The 15,409-nt window shown below is 44.1% G+C and overlaps 1 protein-coding gene and 1 long non-coding RNA gene across 3 annotated transcripts in view; one reads left to right on the plus strand and one right to left on the minus strand.

Moving 5' to 3' along the window:
• Nucleotides 1–13,280, minus strand: part of LOC146009069 (uncharacterized) — a 108,287-nt gene extending 95,007 nt beyond the window's left edge. The window contains exon 1 of the long non-coding RNA XR_014444609.1: nt 11,520–13,280. This is a non-coding gene — a long non-coding RNA (uncharacterized LOC146009069). The remainder of the gene's footprint in view (nt 1–11,519) is intronic.
• The window catches only part of PRKG1 (protein kinase cGMP-dependent 1), a 983,026-nt gene that overhangs the window by 119,232 nt on the left and 848,385 nt on the right, over nt 1–15,409 (plus strand). The window lies entirely within an intron of this gene.

Below are 15,409 nucleotides of genomic sequence, written 5' to 3' on the forward strand. Positions count from 1 at the left end.
GGAACACCCAGCTGTCCCCCACACCTGGGTGTGGTATAGGGTACTGACAGTTGGCATACCGACAGTCATTAGCTCAACGTCGGGATCCCGACTGGCTGGACTCAGACAGTGGGGCAAGCTTGCTGCCCTCGCCATGCTGCAGGCACGGTGGCTCTCCACCTATTCTATTCTCCCTCTATGGGGGTCGTGGACGAGGGAGAATAGCCGGTGGCCGTCGGGACCCCGAATGTCGCGGTTTTGACAGTCGGGATGCCGACAGTCGGGTTAATGACTGTCGGGATCCCGACTGTTGGGAAACTGTCCGGCACCCCCACACCCACTCCGAGACATTGTTGCTTGCAGTTGGGACAGCTGGACAATCCTAAAAAAACTTGTATGTCTCATAAAAAAACAGGACAGTTGGGAGGTATGCCTATACTCATAATTAAATGTAACATTTACTTGCTTTAGCGTAAGCTCGCTCCTTTGTCTATTCCGAAAATGCACAAGTCATGTTAAATACAAACATAGTACTTCCCAGAGAAGGGGAACCATTATATTGCATATTTGATATGCATGACTCTTAAGTACTGTCATGCTCATGCATGCATTGCATAACTCTCAACACTTAAGGCCCCCATCCACTTTTTATGCGATTTTGACGCATAAAAGGATCACATAAAAAGGGATACGCATTTCATTTACCTGTGATTGCGATGTGAGGCACGTTCCCATGCGCCTCGCATCTCAGTCGCAGATCCTACAGACTGGCATGAATATTTGTCTTAGCCCGTACGTAGCCTCTGCTGGGAACGCATGAGATACATTGTATGCAAAAGGACCACAGCTGCCAGTTGAGTTCGCGGTGTATCGCATGTGATACCTCGTACTAGTGGATCAGGGCCTTTAAAGTGTTCAAGTAGGGACACTGCCACACCTCTTCCAAAAGGAGCAGCTGCCCCCAAGGGCAATTTATCAAGTAAGGAGGTCTGCGTGCAAAGATTTTGTGCAGGCCTGGGTGTAGATGGGGAGTCCACTGAACGTTGCATGGCTATGTCTCCTTGCATACATCACTTGCCGAGTGGTGGCACATTCATCATGGTGCATGATCCAAGGAATTGCAGCTGGTGGGGGTGAAGTGACATAATTAGAATAGGTGCAGTGTGCGGTGCCACCTACTTTTTTAAATCTCATTCCTCACGAGTCCCGCAATGAAGGCAGCAGCGCTGCTGAAATCATTGGAAAGATGCCTGCTGTACCATTTTTCCAGAGATCTGTGCATGTGCAGTATACGCAGTAGAATCTGAGCCCTCTAGTGCTCAGACTATTTTGCGCCACACTGTATGATGCTGGCACAGAGGAGGGGGTCTAAATGGAGGAGGCTGCACACAGTCCTCCTTCGCTCCTAAAGTGCCCCTGCATCATAGGACCCCTACAGAGGACCAGCTCTGGGTAATCTTTACTAGCTCCCTCCCTACTCTGTGCCCTCTGGGCTTCCCATGACTGTTTTATTGTGCCTTAGGCTTGGAACACACAGCAGTAGGACCCGTTCAGCAGGATCCACTGTGTTGGGGCCGCACAGTGCGGTTTTCTCTGGGGTCACTGGATGACCACCCGTCTGCCCTGTTGTTAAAAGGTTACTAAGTGGGCTGACCATGGGATGGCAGGATAGTCCTTACAAATCAGGACTGTCCTACAGAATTCCTAGCGGGTCAGAAACTAGTAATTGTGTAGTAATTGAGGTGCATCAGGAAACCTTCTCAGCACAATAGTTGGTTGTGTAATTTGAATGTAACTCATACAGTATCTGATTCCATGCTACAGTAGTATCTATTTACTCAAGCACAGCCTGACTCAACAGTTCTGAAGTTCACAAATGGGAATGTGTAATTTATTAGTATTATTACAGCGAACTACAAATCTTGGGAACTAAAAAGGAGGAAGTTTCCCAGGAAAAAAAAAGAGGCCTCAGGAGTAAAAATAGCAACTCTTCCCCCAAAAAAAAAACACTGGCACACATGGATCATACACATATTGTATTGGACATTGTATATTGTTACTGGATTTTTACAAATGAGAACCATCTATTCACTAACAGAGGGTTCTCTCCTATTAGTGGCCATGCACATTCAGTGGTACTTATGACATCTTAATGCATTAAATTTACCTACTAAATTGCAGTAAAGAATTATAGTATATTTCATTGGTAAAAAATATATAGAATGAACATTCCAACATTTATAAACTGAAATGACGCTTTAGGGCAGGGATGCGGTCATCTATTAGAATGAACTTAGGTCTACAGTCATTAGGTCGACCCCACTAGGTCGACTGGCAGGAAGGTCGACCTGACTTAAGGTCGACATGGGCCAAGGTCGACATGACTTAAGGTCGAATTTGCATAAAGGTCGACATGAGGAAGGTCGACTGGTCATAAGGTCGACATGGGTTTTTCACTGTTTTTTGAGCCGACATGTGCCGACAGGCGGTATTTCATGCCCTACCATCCACTAGGGCGTGGTGGGAGAATAAAATAGTGTGCCGAGCACAGCGAGGCACCGTGCCCGAAGCATGCGAGGGTCCGATTCTCATTGCCAACTGTGTCCATGTCGACTGTGTCGACATTCGGATAAAAAAACAGTGAAAAACCCATGTCGACCTTATGACCAGTCGACCTTCCTCATGTCGACCTTTATGCAAATTCGACCTTAAGTCATGTCGACCTTGGCCCATGTCGACCTTAAGTCAGGTCGACCTTCCTGCCAGTCGACCTAGTGGGGTCGACCTAATGACTGTAGACCTAAATGCAGTCTGGCGAATGATCCCATTCCTTAGGGCAGTGATTCCCAAACTGCGTGCCTAGGCACCCCGTGGTGCTGCAAGCCCTTTGCAGGGGTATCTTGGGTTGCTGGTCCAGGATCAAATTATATTTTTTGTGGCCAAACCAGTGCTAGTGGCTACCAATCTTAAAACATATAGACAATCAGAAGCTTGACTGTATAGCACCACATAAGAACCAAAGGATTACAGGTAGGCTCAATTTAATTAATATATATTTTTTCAAATGTATTAATAATAAACACTTAGTCCTGGGGTGCTGTGAAAAAAAGTTAATTCTGATACTCTAGGGTGCCGTTATACAAGAAATTTGGTGAACCATTGATTTGGGGCGTTCTTATGTACCCCATACACTAGTACTATTTACAAAATTGGGCACTTTTCATGTGATTGCAGCAATCAAATGTGCCCAAATTGGATGTGATTGGCCGCAGGTCCGATGCACCAGATCCTGCAAGTTGCACCGGCTGCAGAAGCAATCTGCTATAGATAGATCGCATGCAATATTGCCGCCTGGAAAGGTGCCAGGTGGATCATGGGTGCCTTCTCTGAGTGTGGAATTCGCCCAATGTATGCCCAGCTTTAAATTACATTTCTGCAAAATAACGTTTAATTGCAAAACTTTTTTCACTATAAAGGGATTAGAATTCCTGTTCACTATACAGTATGTATAATAATAATTAACTCCCAGGTTTTATTGTTTCATTTCTGTATTAGATTCCAGCTCTGTGTTTCTTACAGAACCATGGTCTTAAACAGGTTGCTCAATTTCTGATGACTTTCATATACTGTATAAGGGCCGATTCAAAGCCTTTAAATGACTCAGAGATTTGTTTATCATTGATCCCATCATTGACATCTGTGTTCAATACACAAATTAGAGTTCTGTTCTAAATATTTAGAACTTTTTTTATTTCAATTTTGATAGATGTCTGGTTTTATATGGTTGTCTCCACAATTGTGTATAGACAGGGCTAAAAGTGGTCATGCAGAGGTGGGGAAACTCATTTCTTTATGCCACCTAATTACACCCCTTCCCCCATTAGGCAGAGCCAGGGCATATGGTAGAGTTTTTGGCACCGCCCTGCAAACTAGAATGCTTTTCTGTGAGAATTACTGTGCAGGGCCAATGTGGAGGTCAAAAATGTTCCACCTCACCATTAGAGGTGATGGAACTCAGGGCCTTATTTTGGTTCATTCTTTCTGACAAAATCCTTCTTAGATGGGCAAAACCATATGCACTGCAGGTGGGGCAGATGTAACATGTGCAGAGAGAATTAGATTTGGGTGGGGTTTTACTTCAAAGTTAGATCTATATTGCAGTGTAAAAATAAAGCAGTCAGTATTTTCCCTGCACAGAAACAAAATTACTCTCCCAAATCTAATTCTCTCTGCACATGTTACATCTGCCCCCCCCTGCAGTGCACATGGTTTTGTCCATCTAAGAAGGATTTTGTCAGAAAGAATGAACCAAAATAAGGCCCTCAGTTACACCCAGTTCCCCCTCACTTTAACACCTGTGTATAGACTATACCAGGGTCATAGCAGAGTGATATTCCACCCTTTGCCAGCCATGCCACTGAAACATGTTGAGCATCTGGAGCATCCCAAATACACTCTGTATGGCTCTTTCTGCTGTCAGGCACACTGCAAGCCACATGCTGGTGCCATGGGGATGTGACTGTACCAATCCCTATGCCCAGGAACCCACCCCCTTGATGCTGCACAGAACTTATGCTCTTTACTCTACTCACATTTGTAAACCTTGGCACTCATGCAGTCTGTAGAAACAACTTGAATAACCATTTTACAGCCATAACAAGCAATAAAAGTTGCTATTTTAATTGCAACTAACAAAATCTCAGCTAATTATTCTATTTCCTTCATATTAGGAATTAACCTCTTAAACCCCTTTTCACATCATAAATACCGGGTCATTACGCGGAGCGTCAGCACTTCATCAGCTTGGCGGCGTTATAAGCAGCGCTTAAAGCTGACTCTGCCTCCTCCCTATAGTGTAACGCAACCTGCCCAGCAACTCGGGTCCAACCCTGGTATAACCTTCTTTTAACCCTGGTCAGAATGCCGGGTTGCTGGACCTGGGTTTTTCCTTTCACACCGCACAGCCTGGGTTATTTGTGTGGTGTGAAAGGGGTATTATAGCCTGATGTATACACTTGCTCACAAAGAACACAGCTTTTGCCAACCACTCGTTTTTTTCTTTCACCTACAATAAGCAAGCTTGAGTACAATAGGGTAAGTCAGATATACCCTCGGTAATGTAAGTTGATGTTTTAATAATGTTTCCTTACAGTGGAATAGTCAGATTTTATTTCCCTGTTCGTGTTTAAATGTTTTGAAGCTGTCAAGTTTATCCCCAGGTGATTCTAGGATGACGATCACAAATCCGGTAACATTTTCTCAGGATAGAATCGTATTCTAGGATAACTAAAGAATCCGTCATAGAATGTCATCTGCTATCGGCAGGAAGGAGATGCTGCATAATGCCATGCTATGACAATCTCTCCTTCCATGTGCATAAAGAATTGTACGGGACTCAAGTCAGTATTGAGACACGGCAAGTAGGAAGTACGCATGGCCATCAGCAAGATACAGTATGCAGCCAGTGTGCCAGGGCAGAGGCAGCAGATGTACAATGGACGGAGGAGGTAGCATTATATGCTCAGAGTTATGACTGAATGTACCTGCGTGACCTAGATGTGCACCGTGGCGTGCTGTGTCAGTGTGTGCAGCTGTGGCTGCCTACAGCACTGTACTGATGGGCTGCAGGATGTTTCTGCTAACAGTCTACTATAACTATCATTTTAGGCTAAGATAAATGGAGAAAGATCAACCAGGAAAATACAGATACAGTAGTGCTACATTATATAGGTCACGTGGATGTGAATAAGCTGCAGTTTGATATGATATTGAAATGTCTGAAAGGAGACTGTGTTAATAAGAAGATGATTCTGGATAAGCATAGCTATTCAGTGGGCTAGAGGTGTAGGGGTATGGGTCAATGGGTCGAGCCAATTTAGGTCGACATGCATTAGGTTGACCACTGATGGTTGACAGGCCTTATGTCGACACTGGCAAGGAGCATGTAACCCCCAGGCAACATGATGTAACCCCTGGCAACAAGCATGTAACTCCTGACAATGAGCATGTAGGTAGGCGGCAGTTAGGTGGCATAATATATAATAGTCATTACGGTGTGCGGCATAATATGTAATGAGCATTACTGTGTGTGGCATAATATGTAATGGGCATTACAGTGTGTTTGCTTTCCCGGGTGCTGTGTGTTTCTCTCCCTGCTATGGGAGGCTGTACTTCAGACCGCTGTATTTCAAAGCTGCTGCCGCCGTGTTGTTACTTCGGCAACTCCTGGCCAGTAATATCACTCGGCTCCTGATGGGGCAGAGTCCAGCTTGAAGTGAAGTCTACTGCGGAGGGTCCACACTCACTAGCCACCAACGTGTTTCGTGTATAGCATACCTTGAAAAAGGTACCCCAACTATGCAAGTCGCCAAAGCCATTCGCAGAGGGAGGCTAGACATGTGCATAATAGACCATGCACAGCCCCCCAAACATCAGAACAGGGCTGAGTAAATCAGAATGCCCCCCTAAATCCGTAGTTAGTAGTGTTTTAAGTGACCATATAAGTCAGCACTGTTTTTTTCCCCCCAAATCATTTTATTGAACCTCATAAGTCATAATCAGTAGAAGTTATGTAAGCATGAGTAAGAAATGACACAAATGAGGAACAGTCCAAAATTTTCTAAAATTTTCCAACAGTATATAGCAGTAAACAAGAAAGGAAAAAATAATAAAAATAAAACAACATGGTGACTCCTGTGTCAGGATGGTGCAAGAGAAATTGAGACTCAAAAATAGTCATAACATACTGTATATATGAAAGATAACAGCCAAGGAAAGAAGGGAACCTAAAATGCATTACTTGCCAGGAGACCACCATGACATATTAATGACAGACAAGTGACAAAATCGAAGAGAAAAGGTAGCAAACCAAAAACAAAAGGAAACTTACAAATAAGTAAATAAACATAAGGAACATGTGCCCATTCCTAGACCCAAGCCATCAACCCATCCATGGACTGATCCAGCCATCCAGTAAGTCAGGGATGGGGACCATTCGGCCCTCCAGCTGTTTGGAACTATACATCCCAGCATGCCTTGTTATAGTTTTGCTATGTGGCCATGGTACAAATGTTGCAGTGCATGCACAACAGCTGGAGGGCTGAAGGTTCCCCATCCCTGCAGTAAGTGATGTATTTAGGAGAGAAGATAAGTGGAAGAAAAATTAAAAAAAGGAAGAAAAGGGGTAGAGAATGTCCATTTACAAATAATTAGAGTACAACAGGGTTTTTATTTTACAGAAGCTGTAGAGCAGTGGTGTCATGGCCCTCCAGCTGTTGTGGAACTACACTTCCCAGCATGTCCTGCCACAGTTTTAGCAATCCATTATATAAAATCTGTGGCAGGGCATGCTAGGATGTGTAGTTCCACACCAGCTGGAGGGCAATAAGTTTGACAACAATGCTGTAGAGTATACCATGAAGTGGACTGGAAGCAAGTCTGGATTGCCAATAGCACTCTACAGTATGTAGGGTGCCGGATGGGTTCCCGACAGTCGGGATCCCGACAGTCATTTACCCGACGTCGGCATCCCGACTGTCAAAACGCCGGCAGCCGGGTGACCGACGGCCACCCACTATTTTCCCTCGTGGGGGTCCACGACCCCCATAGAGGGAGAATAGAATAGGTGGCTCGCGTAGCGAGCCACCGTGCCCGCAAGGGGCTTTTTTGCACTCGCCATGCTGTCTGACTCCGGCCAGTCGGGATCCCAACGTCGGGATAATGACTGTCGGGATCCCGATTGTCGGAGTCCCATACCACACCCAGTATGTTTGCATATGAGACTCTGTCATTAAACAGCGTGCATTATTAGCATTTAACTCACGGTTTGATCTTACAGGTCATCCTGCAGGCAGCCGCCCCAGGGTCTTAGCAGTGTGCTTGGCATGCTCATGAGCAGCTCAGCACTCAATAGAGTCATAATCTGTCAGATCAGTGGCATGGAGTTATAGGCAAGGACAATATAAAATTTTTTTTTAGGCTGAACGTAAAATAGCGGCATATAGCAAATCTAATCCCAAAAAATTCTACAGTTATACACATGGGAAACCATTAAGGAAGGAAAATATTGGCTCACTTAAAAATAAGTAGGGTACCCTGGTAATAGAAGGAAAAGAGAAAGCGGAATTATTCTATGAACTTTTTGCTTCGGTATTTACAAGGGAAGAATCTTCAGAAGATATCCCACAGATTAAATGCTCGGCTTTTGATTGCTCCCAAATTCCTGGTCCGGACGAAATGCACCCTAGGATACTAAAAGAATTGAGTTCTGTCATAGCACTACCATTATATCTGATATTTGAGGAATCAAAAAACTCGGGGACGGTACCAAGGGACTGGTGCATAGCTAACATAGTACCAATATGGAAGAAAGTTTGCAAAACTAACCCTGAGAATTATAGGCCGGTCAGCCTTACATCCATTGTGGGAATAATATTAGAGGGAATAATAATATCCAAAATTTCTTAGAACAGGAAAAAGTAATAAGTAAGGCTCCGCATGGGTTCGTCAATAAATAGATAATGTCAGACTAATTTAATTAGCTTCTATGAGGAAGTCAGTAGGGGGCTGGACTTAGGGAAATCTGTTGATGTAATACTGCTTGATTTCGCTAAAGCTTTTGACAAGGTGCATCATAAAAGGTTATTAATGAAACTAGGTAATTTAGGGTTAGGAGATAAATTTTGTAATTGGATTAAAAACTGGTTGCACAATTGGGGACAGAGAGTGCTGGTAAATGGCATACATTCCAGCTGGGGTAAGGTCCAAAATGGAGTCCGGCAATATTCAATATTGGGACCCACCTTGTTTAATATATTCATTAATGATATTGGAAGTGACATAGTGAGTAAAATTGCAATATTTGCGGATGACACGCAATTGTGTAAGAAAATTAACTCAGGAGAGGATGTGGAAACACTACAAAGTAACAAATAAACTGGAAACATGGGCGGAAAGGTGGAAAATGCGGTTTGACGTCGAAAAATATAATTCATTATGGGAACAAAAATGAACAAGTTACTTATAGGCTAAAAGGAGTTATTATAGGAAATTCTGCTGTAGAGAAGGACTTGGGGGTCATCATATATGAAAAATTGGGTATTAGTGCACACTGCTCAAGTGCAGCAGAAAAAGCAAACCGGACACTGGCATGCATTAAAAGGGGTATGGTTTCAAGAGATGCCAATATGATAGTGCCTGTTTACAAGGCATTGGTGAGACCACACTTGGAATACTGTGTTCAGTTGTGGGCACCGCACCTTAAATAGGACATAAATGAATTGGAACAGGTACAGAGAAGGGCGACTAAGCTAGTAAAATGTCTTGAATCACTAGAATACAAAGATAGGTTAACCAGCCTGAATATGTTTTCACTGGAGAAACGGAGGTTGAGAGGTGATATGATTAGTATCTTCAAATACAGGATTGGGAATCATATAGAACTGGGAGCTGATTTGTTCACTAACAGGCCTATACTTAGGACACGCGGGCATTTACTGAGGCTCGAGGAAAATTCCGTACTGAATTAAGAGGATCCTTCACCATTAGAGCAGTAAAATTCTGGAACTCATTGCCGTTAGGTGTAATTACATCAACTACTGTTAATGAATTTAAATCAAAACCGGATGCATATTTGGCCATTAAGGGAATCCTATAGCTGTGACTTATTGAAGTCAGTAGTCAGTGGCATAGCAATAGCTCTGCACCCCCCGCGGTCACTAGGGAAGTTTGGTCACCATGGTGTCTGCGGAAGTTATTACCACCGCCGAATCTCTGATGCCCACAGTGCCTGTCTGCACTGAGTCCCAGTGCTCCTTCTGTCCTGTCATTTGTAAAATGGCCGCCCCCTTCACAGCAGACAGTTATCAAGGATGTCAGAGGAGGCAGCGACCTCCTCTTGCATCCTAAATAATGGACTGCTGTAAGGCGGCGGGCATTTTCGGTGTTATAGGAGGAGGAAGAGCATCGGGACTCAGTGCAGACAGGCACTGCGGGCATCAGAGATTCAGCGGCGACAATAACTTCCGCAGACCCCGCGGCACCCAAACTTCCCTAGTGCCTCCAAGCGACCGCGGGGGGTGCGGAGCTATTGCTACGCCACTGACTACTGACTTCAATAAGTCATAGCTATAGGATTCCCTTAATGGCTAAAAATGCATCCAGTTTTGATTTAAATTCATTAACAGTAGTTGATGGAATCACACCTACCGGCAATGAGTTCCAGAATTGTACTGCTCTAATGGTGAAGAATCCTCTTTTTAATTCAGAGAGAGAATTAGGAGCGTCGGGACTGAAGATAGCAGCAGGTCCAGGAAGCCGGCCCGGGACTGCAACGGATCGTTGCGGCAAAAAATGCAGCGGTGAGGGGGTAAGTGCGGGTGAGTGGGGGGAGGGCGAGTAGGAGGGGGGGCGCACACATTTCAGTAGCGGGGGTTACGCCACTGTCAGTAGTTACAAGTTAGATAGGTTGAACTCAATGGCCTAACGTCTTTTTTCAGCCTTAATTACTATGTTACTATGTATGGCTTTAGGTGTATTTCAAGGATTAATCTTCAATCCAGGTCAACACCAAGTAACCCAACTAGTGATTAATATAATTGAACAAATGTGTTAGTTTATTTTTAATGTAGTTAGACAGTTATTGAACTGTATAATGCCCAGTCCTCCTAAGGATTACAAATAATAATTCTGTCTACAAGTATTAATATAGAAAACCTCTTGAGATACTTTTATGAAGAGATAATTTATTATCTGTTCCTGTACTTCTCTTTTTTTAATCTTTGCTGAGGTAAATTCCATAATGTACGATATACTGTATGTAACAAGACTTGTAAATAAACCATACCGTGTGAGTTAAAAGGGAGCCAGGGAACATTGACCTTGGACTATCCCAAAATGGTTTTGCATTGCTGTCACGCAATGTTTAAAATAGTTTTTTCCCATGCATCGTAAAAATTCTTTTTTCAGAAGTAAAGCAACATGTTAACTTAACATTTTTCTTACATTACACAAAACACCCACCAAATCTTTTTGGGGCAGATTCTCTAAGCTTCAAAATTGATAAAATGGAGAGTGATAAACAGCCAGCCAATCAGCTCCTGCCTGACATTTTTTAAACACAGTCTGTGACATGGCAGGTAGGAGCTAACACTCTCCATTTTATCACTTTAGAAGCTTAGAAAATCTGGCCCTTTTTTGTCTGATGAGACTTACTGGGCAGTTTGCATGTCATATGCACATGTTTTTGTGTGGCACAAAAGATTCACAATAGTAATGATTGTATGTCGACGATGAGGAAGTCCTTGCACATCAAAAACATATGAAAATTTGAGAAAATTTTTATTATTGTTTGATTTGACAGTCGGCTCAGGATGCTAATGACAGCAGAAAAATGATAAAAGACAGAAATTGTTAAGTTTTACCTCAAGATTTTAACAACATACAAAAGTTTTTGCTAAGCAAAAAGAACATCAAAAACATATTTGTACAAACATTTTGGAACAAACTCAAGTGGAATCACAGTTTTTAGGTACAGTGATTACCTGTGATGAAAGATGGATCTTCCAGTGCCTGAGACAAAACGCAGTCTATGCACTAGAAAACTCCATCCAGGAATACTGAAAGCATATGAAAACAAATCCAAATTCAGAGCCATGTTAATTGATATGAAGGGGGTTATTTTGGAAGACTGGGTACCTGAAAGCACAAAAGGGAATCATTTCAATATTATAAAAAAAATGTTCTAGGAATTTTGCGGGAAGGAAACAGAACAAAGATGCAAGAATTGTCGAAAAATGGTTTCACCCAACAGCACCATACCACACAGCTTTATCTGTGAAGCAGGTTTTAGCCAAGAAACAGATTGCAGTGCTAGAACACCCTCCATACTTGCAGGATGTATCAACATGTGACTTCTTTCTTTCCATTAAGTCAAATCTGTAGTCAAGGGAACCAGTTTTGCATCAGTTACAATGAACTGAGACAGCTGACAGAAAATGGGCTATAGCATGGCTTTGGCCAATGAAAAATAAGAGTGAGTGGTGTGTGGATGCAGAAGGGGAGTGCATAGGAGGAGTTAAAATGTACTTTATATAATTAAACCTAAATTATAGCATCCCTCTCATTATTTAATTGCCATACCTTGTTTAATTATACCACCCAACAGATACACATGCCATATCAGGACAATAAATGCCTCACATTCACCTCAGACATAGAACCAGATCACAGAAGCCAGGAGAAGGATATAGAAGAAGAATATGTCATTAGCATATTATTGCACAGTAGCTACACCAGAAAACACGGTTAGAGGGGGTTCGTGCTCACCTAATGGGGAATCTGAAAAACTACCAGCTGCTGGTCTCCAGAGAGGGGGGCCACCCTCCAATGAAAAGTATGGAATAAAAAATGGTGGGAACCTGCGCTAAAATAGTTTACAATGTGTATACTTGAGTCGTAAGTTGTCATACAGTATGTGTGGGTCAAAGTCAAGCTCTGCATAACCAAATATAAATATATTTTTCTGAGAGATAAATGATAAAGAAAAGTACGTACTGCAAATCTAAGATTTTTATTATGCAAAATGGTAGTTCTGGTCACAGTGCCAGTAACTTTGCATAAATTATACTGCAGCATGCAAGGGGAAGGGTTTTGGGGTTGGGTGTAGGTGAGCAGCTTCTTAAAGCTGTGGGATAGGGGTGGGCAAAGTCACGGTTGTGGGGGTAGATAGCGTCTGCAAGTGCAGATACAAGTTTTATATGTTGGTGGTATAGCGTCCACAGAGTGCATGCAAAAGTCGGATGCAGGCAAACACAGTGTGGTGGTGTGGGGGCTGGCGTCCCGTCCCCTCTGAGAGAGGTGTACTGCCGAGGGGACTAGATGCTTATATTACTATTACTTATATTACTCTTTCTGAAGTCCATTAAGTGACATAATAAAAGACCTGACAGGGAGTTTAGTAATGTGTTGGTGCGCTCATGCGCTCCATGCAGAAGGTGATGGTTGTGTTGGTTTTTTTCTCTGTGACTGGATGTTACCATGGTGATATATTGGCTGTAGTCTCCTACAGTATTTCTGTCTCCACCTTCAGTCATTTAATAATCACAGTCATTTGAGGTCAGAGTTCCATCAATGCTACTACACTTAATATTTATATCTTATCTCTATTATCTATATTTCCTGAAGTGTATTTTTAATTAATTAACATTTCTGAGAAATTACAGTATTTCTTGTAGTAGGATATCCGCACACCCATCAATACCTCTTAACGGGCCAGATTCTCTAAGCTTCAAAAGTGATAAAATGGAGAGTGATAAACAACCAACCAATCAGCTCCTGCCTGACATTTTTCATACACAGCCTGTGACATGGCAGGTAGGAGCTAATTGGCTGGCTATTTATCACTCTCCATTTTATCACTTTTGAAGCTTAGAGAATCTGGCCCGTTGACATCTTGTACCTTCTGGAATTTCCATAATTTTGATTGGCTGAATGGGCTGTGCCGCATGTTAGACTAAGCTTTAGGAAACTCTTTATTCTGGCATGGAGGTGTGGCTGTGTTATAGTGGGTGTAATCAGTGGGCATGCTCAGCACTTCTCAAATCCACTTATAAATATTGTTTTGATGAATGCACAAGTCCTGTTCCTAAAATCTGTGACACACGGTAGCACCTCCTCAACCTCAAACAGCAGCAGACTGTGAATCCCCTGCCGTCTGTAGCCTTACTACGAAGCAGGACTGGTTTGCGCGTACGCAGTTTCAGTGCATGCACAATTTACCGACCATCAGCGCCTTAATAATGCTGCTCGCCGTGAGGATTTGGTACTCTTTACCTAGAAGGGCGCCCATCGCGGGCATCGCGGGCAGTACATTAACGGCCGCGACGCGATGCCCGCGATCACCGCGATTTCCCATAGGGTTCAATGTTAAATTTAGTGCTGACCGCGATTTTACATTCAATGCTTCAATGGTCGCGATTTGGCCATAGGAATCAATGTTAAATGGGCTACAGAGCCCAAATAGGCAAAATTAACCCTTAAATGTCCCCCCAAATTTTTAACGCCACCCCACGATCCACGCCAACCCGAAGCGTGGCGAGCGCAGCGAGCCCGCGAGGGGCGGCGGTACGCGTCCTCCGACCTTTTCATGCCCTACTATCCACGTCGGCATGGAGTTGAGAATAGAATAGTGTGGCGAGCGCAGCGAGCCACCGAGGCCCGAAGCGTGGCGAGCGCAGCGAGCCCCGCGAGGGGACGCGGATACCTTCACAGGTAAACGCGTCCCTTCGCGGACTTCACAGGTGTCCGCGTCGCCACGGACACCTGTGAAGCCCGCGAGGGGACGCGTATATAACTGTGAAGGTATCCGCGTCCCCTCGCGGGGCTCGCTGCGCTCGCCACGCTTCGGGCCTCGGTGGCTCGCTGCGCTCGCCACACTATTCTATTCTCAACTCCACGCCGACGTGGATAGTAGGGCATGAAAAGGTCGGAGGACGCGTACCGCCGCCCCTAGCGGGCTCGCTGCGCTCGCCACGCTTCGGGTTGGCGTGGATCGTGGGGTGGCGTTAAAAATTTGGGGGGACATTTAAGGGTTAATTGTGCCTATTTGGGCTCTGTAGCCCATTTAACATTGTTTCCTATGGGAAAATCGCGGCCATTGAGGCATTTTACAGTAAAATCGCGGTCAATCATCCTTTTTAACATTGTTCCCTATGGGAAAATCGCGGTCATCGCGGGCACCCGATTTTTATGTACCCGCGATTTACCCGCGATGCCCGCGATGACCGCGATTTTTTACCCCCGACGCCCGCGATTCCAATCACGGGCGCCCTTCTAGGTAAAGAGTACCGAGGATTTATTCACAAAGTGATTGAGAGTTAGGAACCTTTTGGGGAAGGTAATGGGAGGTGGAGGCAAAAAAATGCAGGTGTGTCCCCGCCAGAGCTGCAATTCCATATGCACAAAACATGTAACCACTGTATAAATTCCTGCGGCCATTCTGTGCGACCGTAGAGAGTCGCTAACTGAAAGCTCTCCAACCACTGCAGCTTATTTGTATGTAATTAAATGGATCTCTCAATAGAAATCCAGGCACCTGTCTCGTTTGCTTATATGTACATATATGCCAAGTACAGGATCACAGCTGCCAATGCATTAATCTACATCTCCGAATCAGGCCTTCAGGACAGTTTAGTACTGTTACTGTTGCAGCCAAGTTACATTGTATTAGTTACAGCGAATCTGGTGCTCATACACTAATTAGGGGGCACTACAGCTCCGATATCTTTATGTCTATACAGCATACTTACCCACCCTCCCGGCCCCCGGGAAGGGCAGACAAGCCTCCTGCGTTTAGTGGGGCCCCCGCTATCCCACCCTCTGCTGGTCAAAAATCGTGTAATTTAGTTCCATTCCCTCCCCAGAATCGCAGCAT

This window comes from Crinia signifera, chromosome 6, assembly GCF_055691185.1.
Source record: "Crinia signifera chromosome 6, ASM5569118v1, whole genome shotgun sequence".
NCBI lineage: Eukaryota > Metazoa > Chordata > Amphibia > Anura > Myobatrachidae > Crinia > Crinia signifera.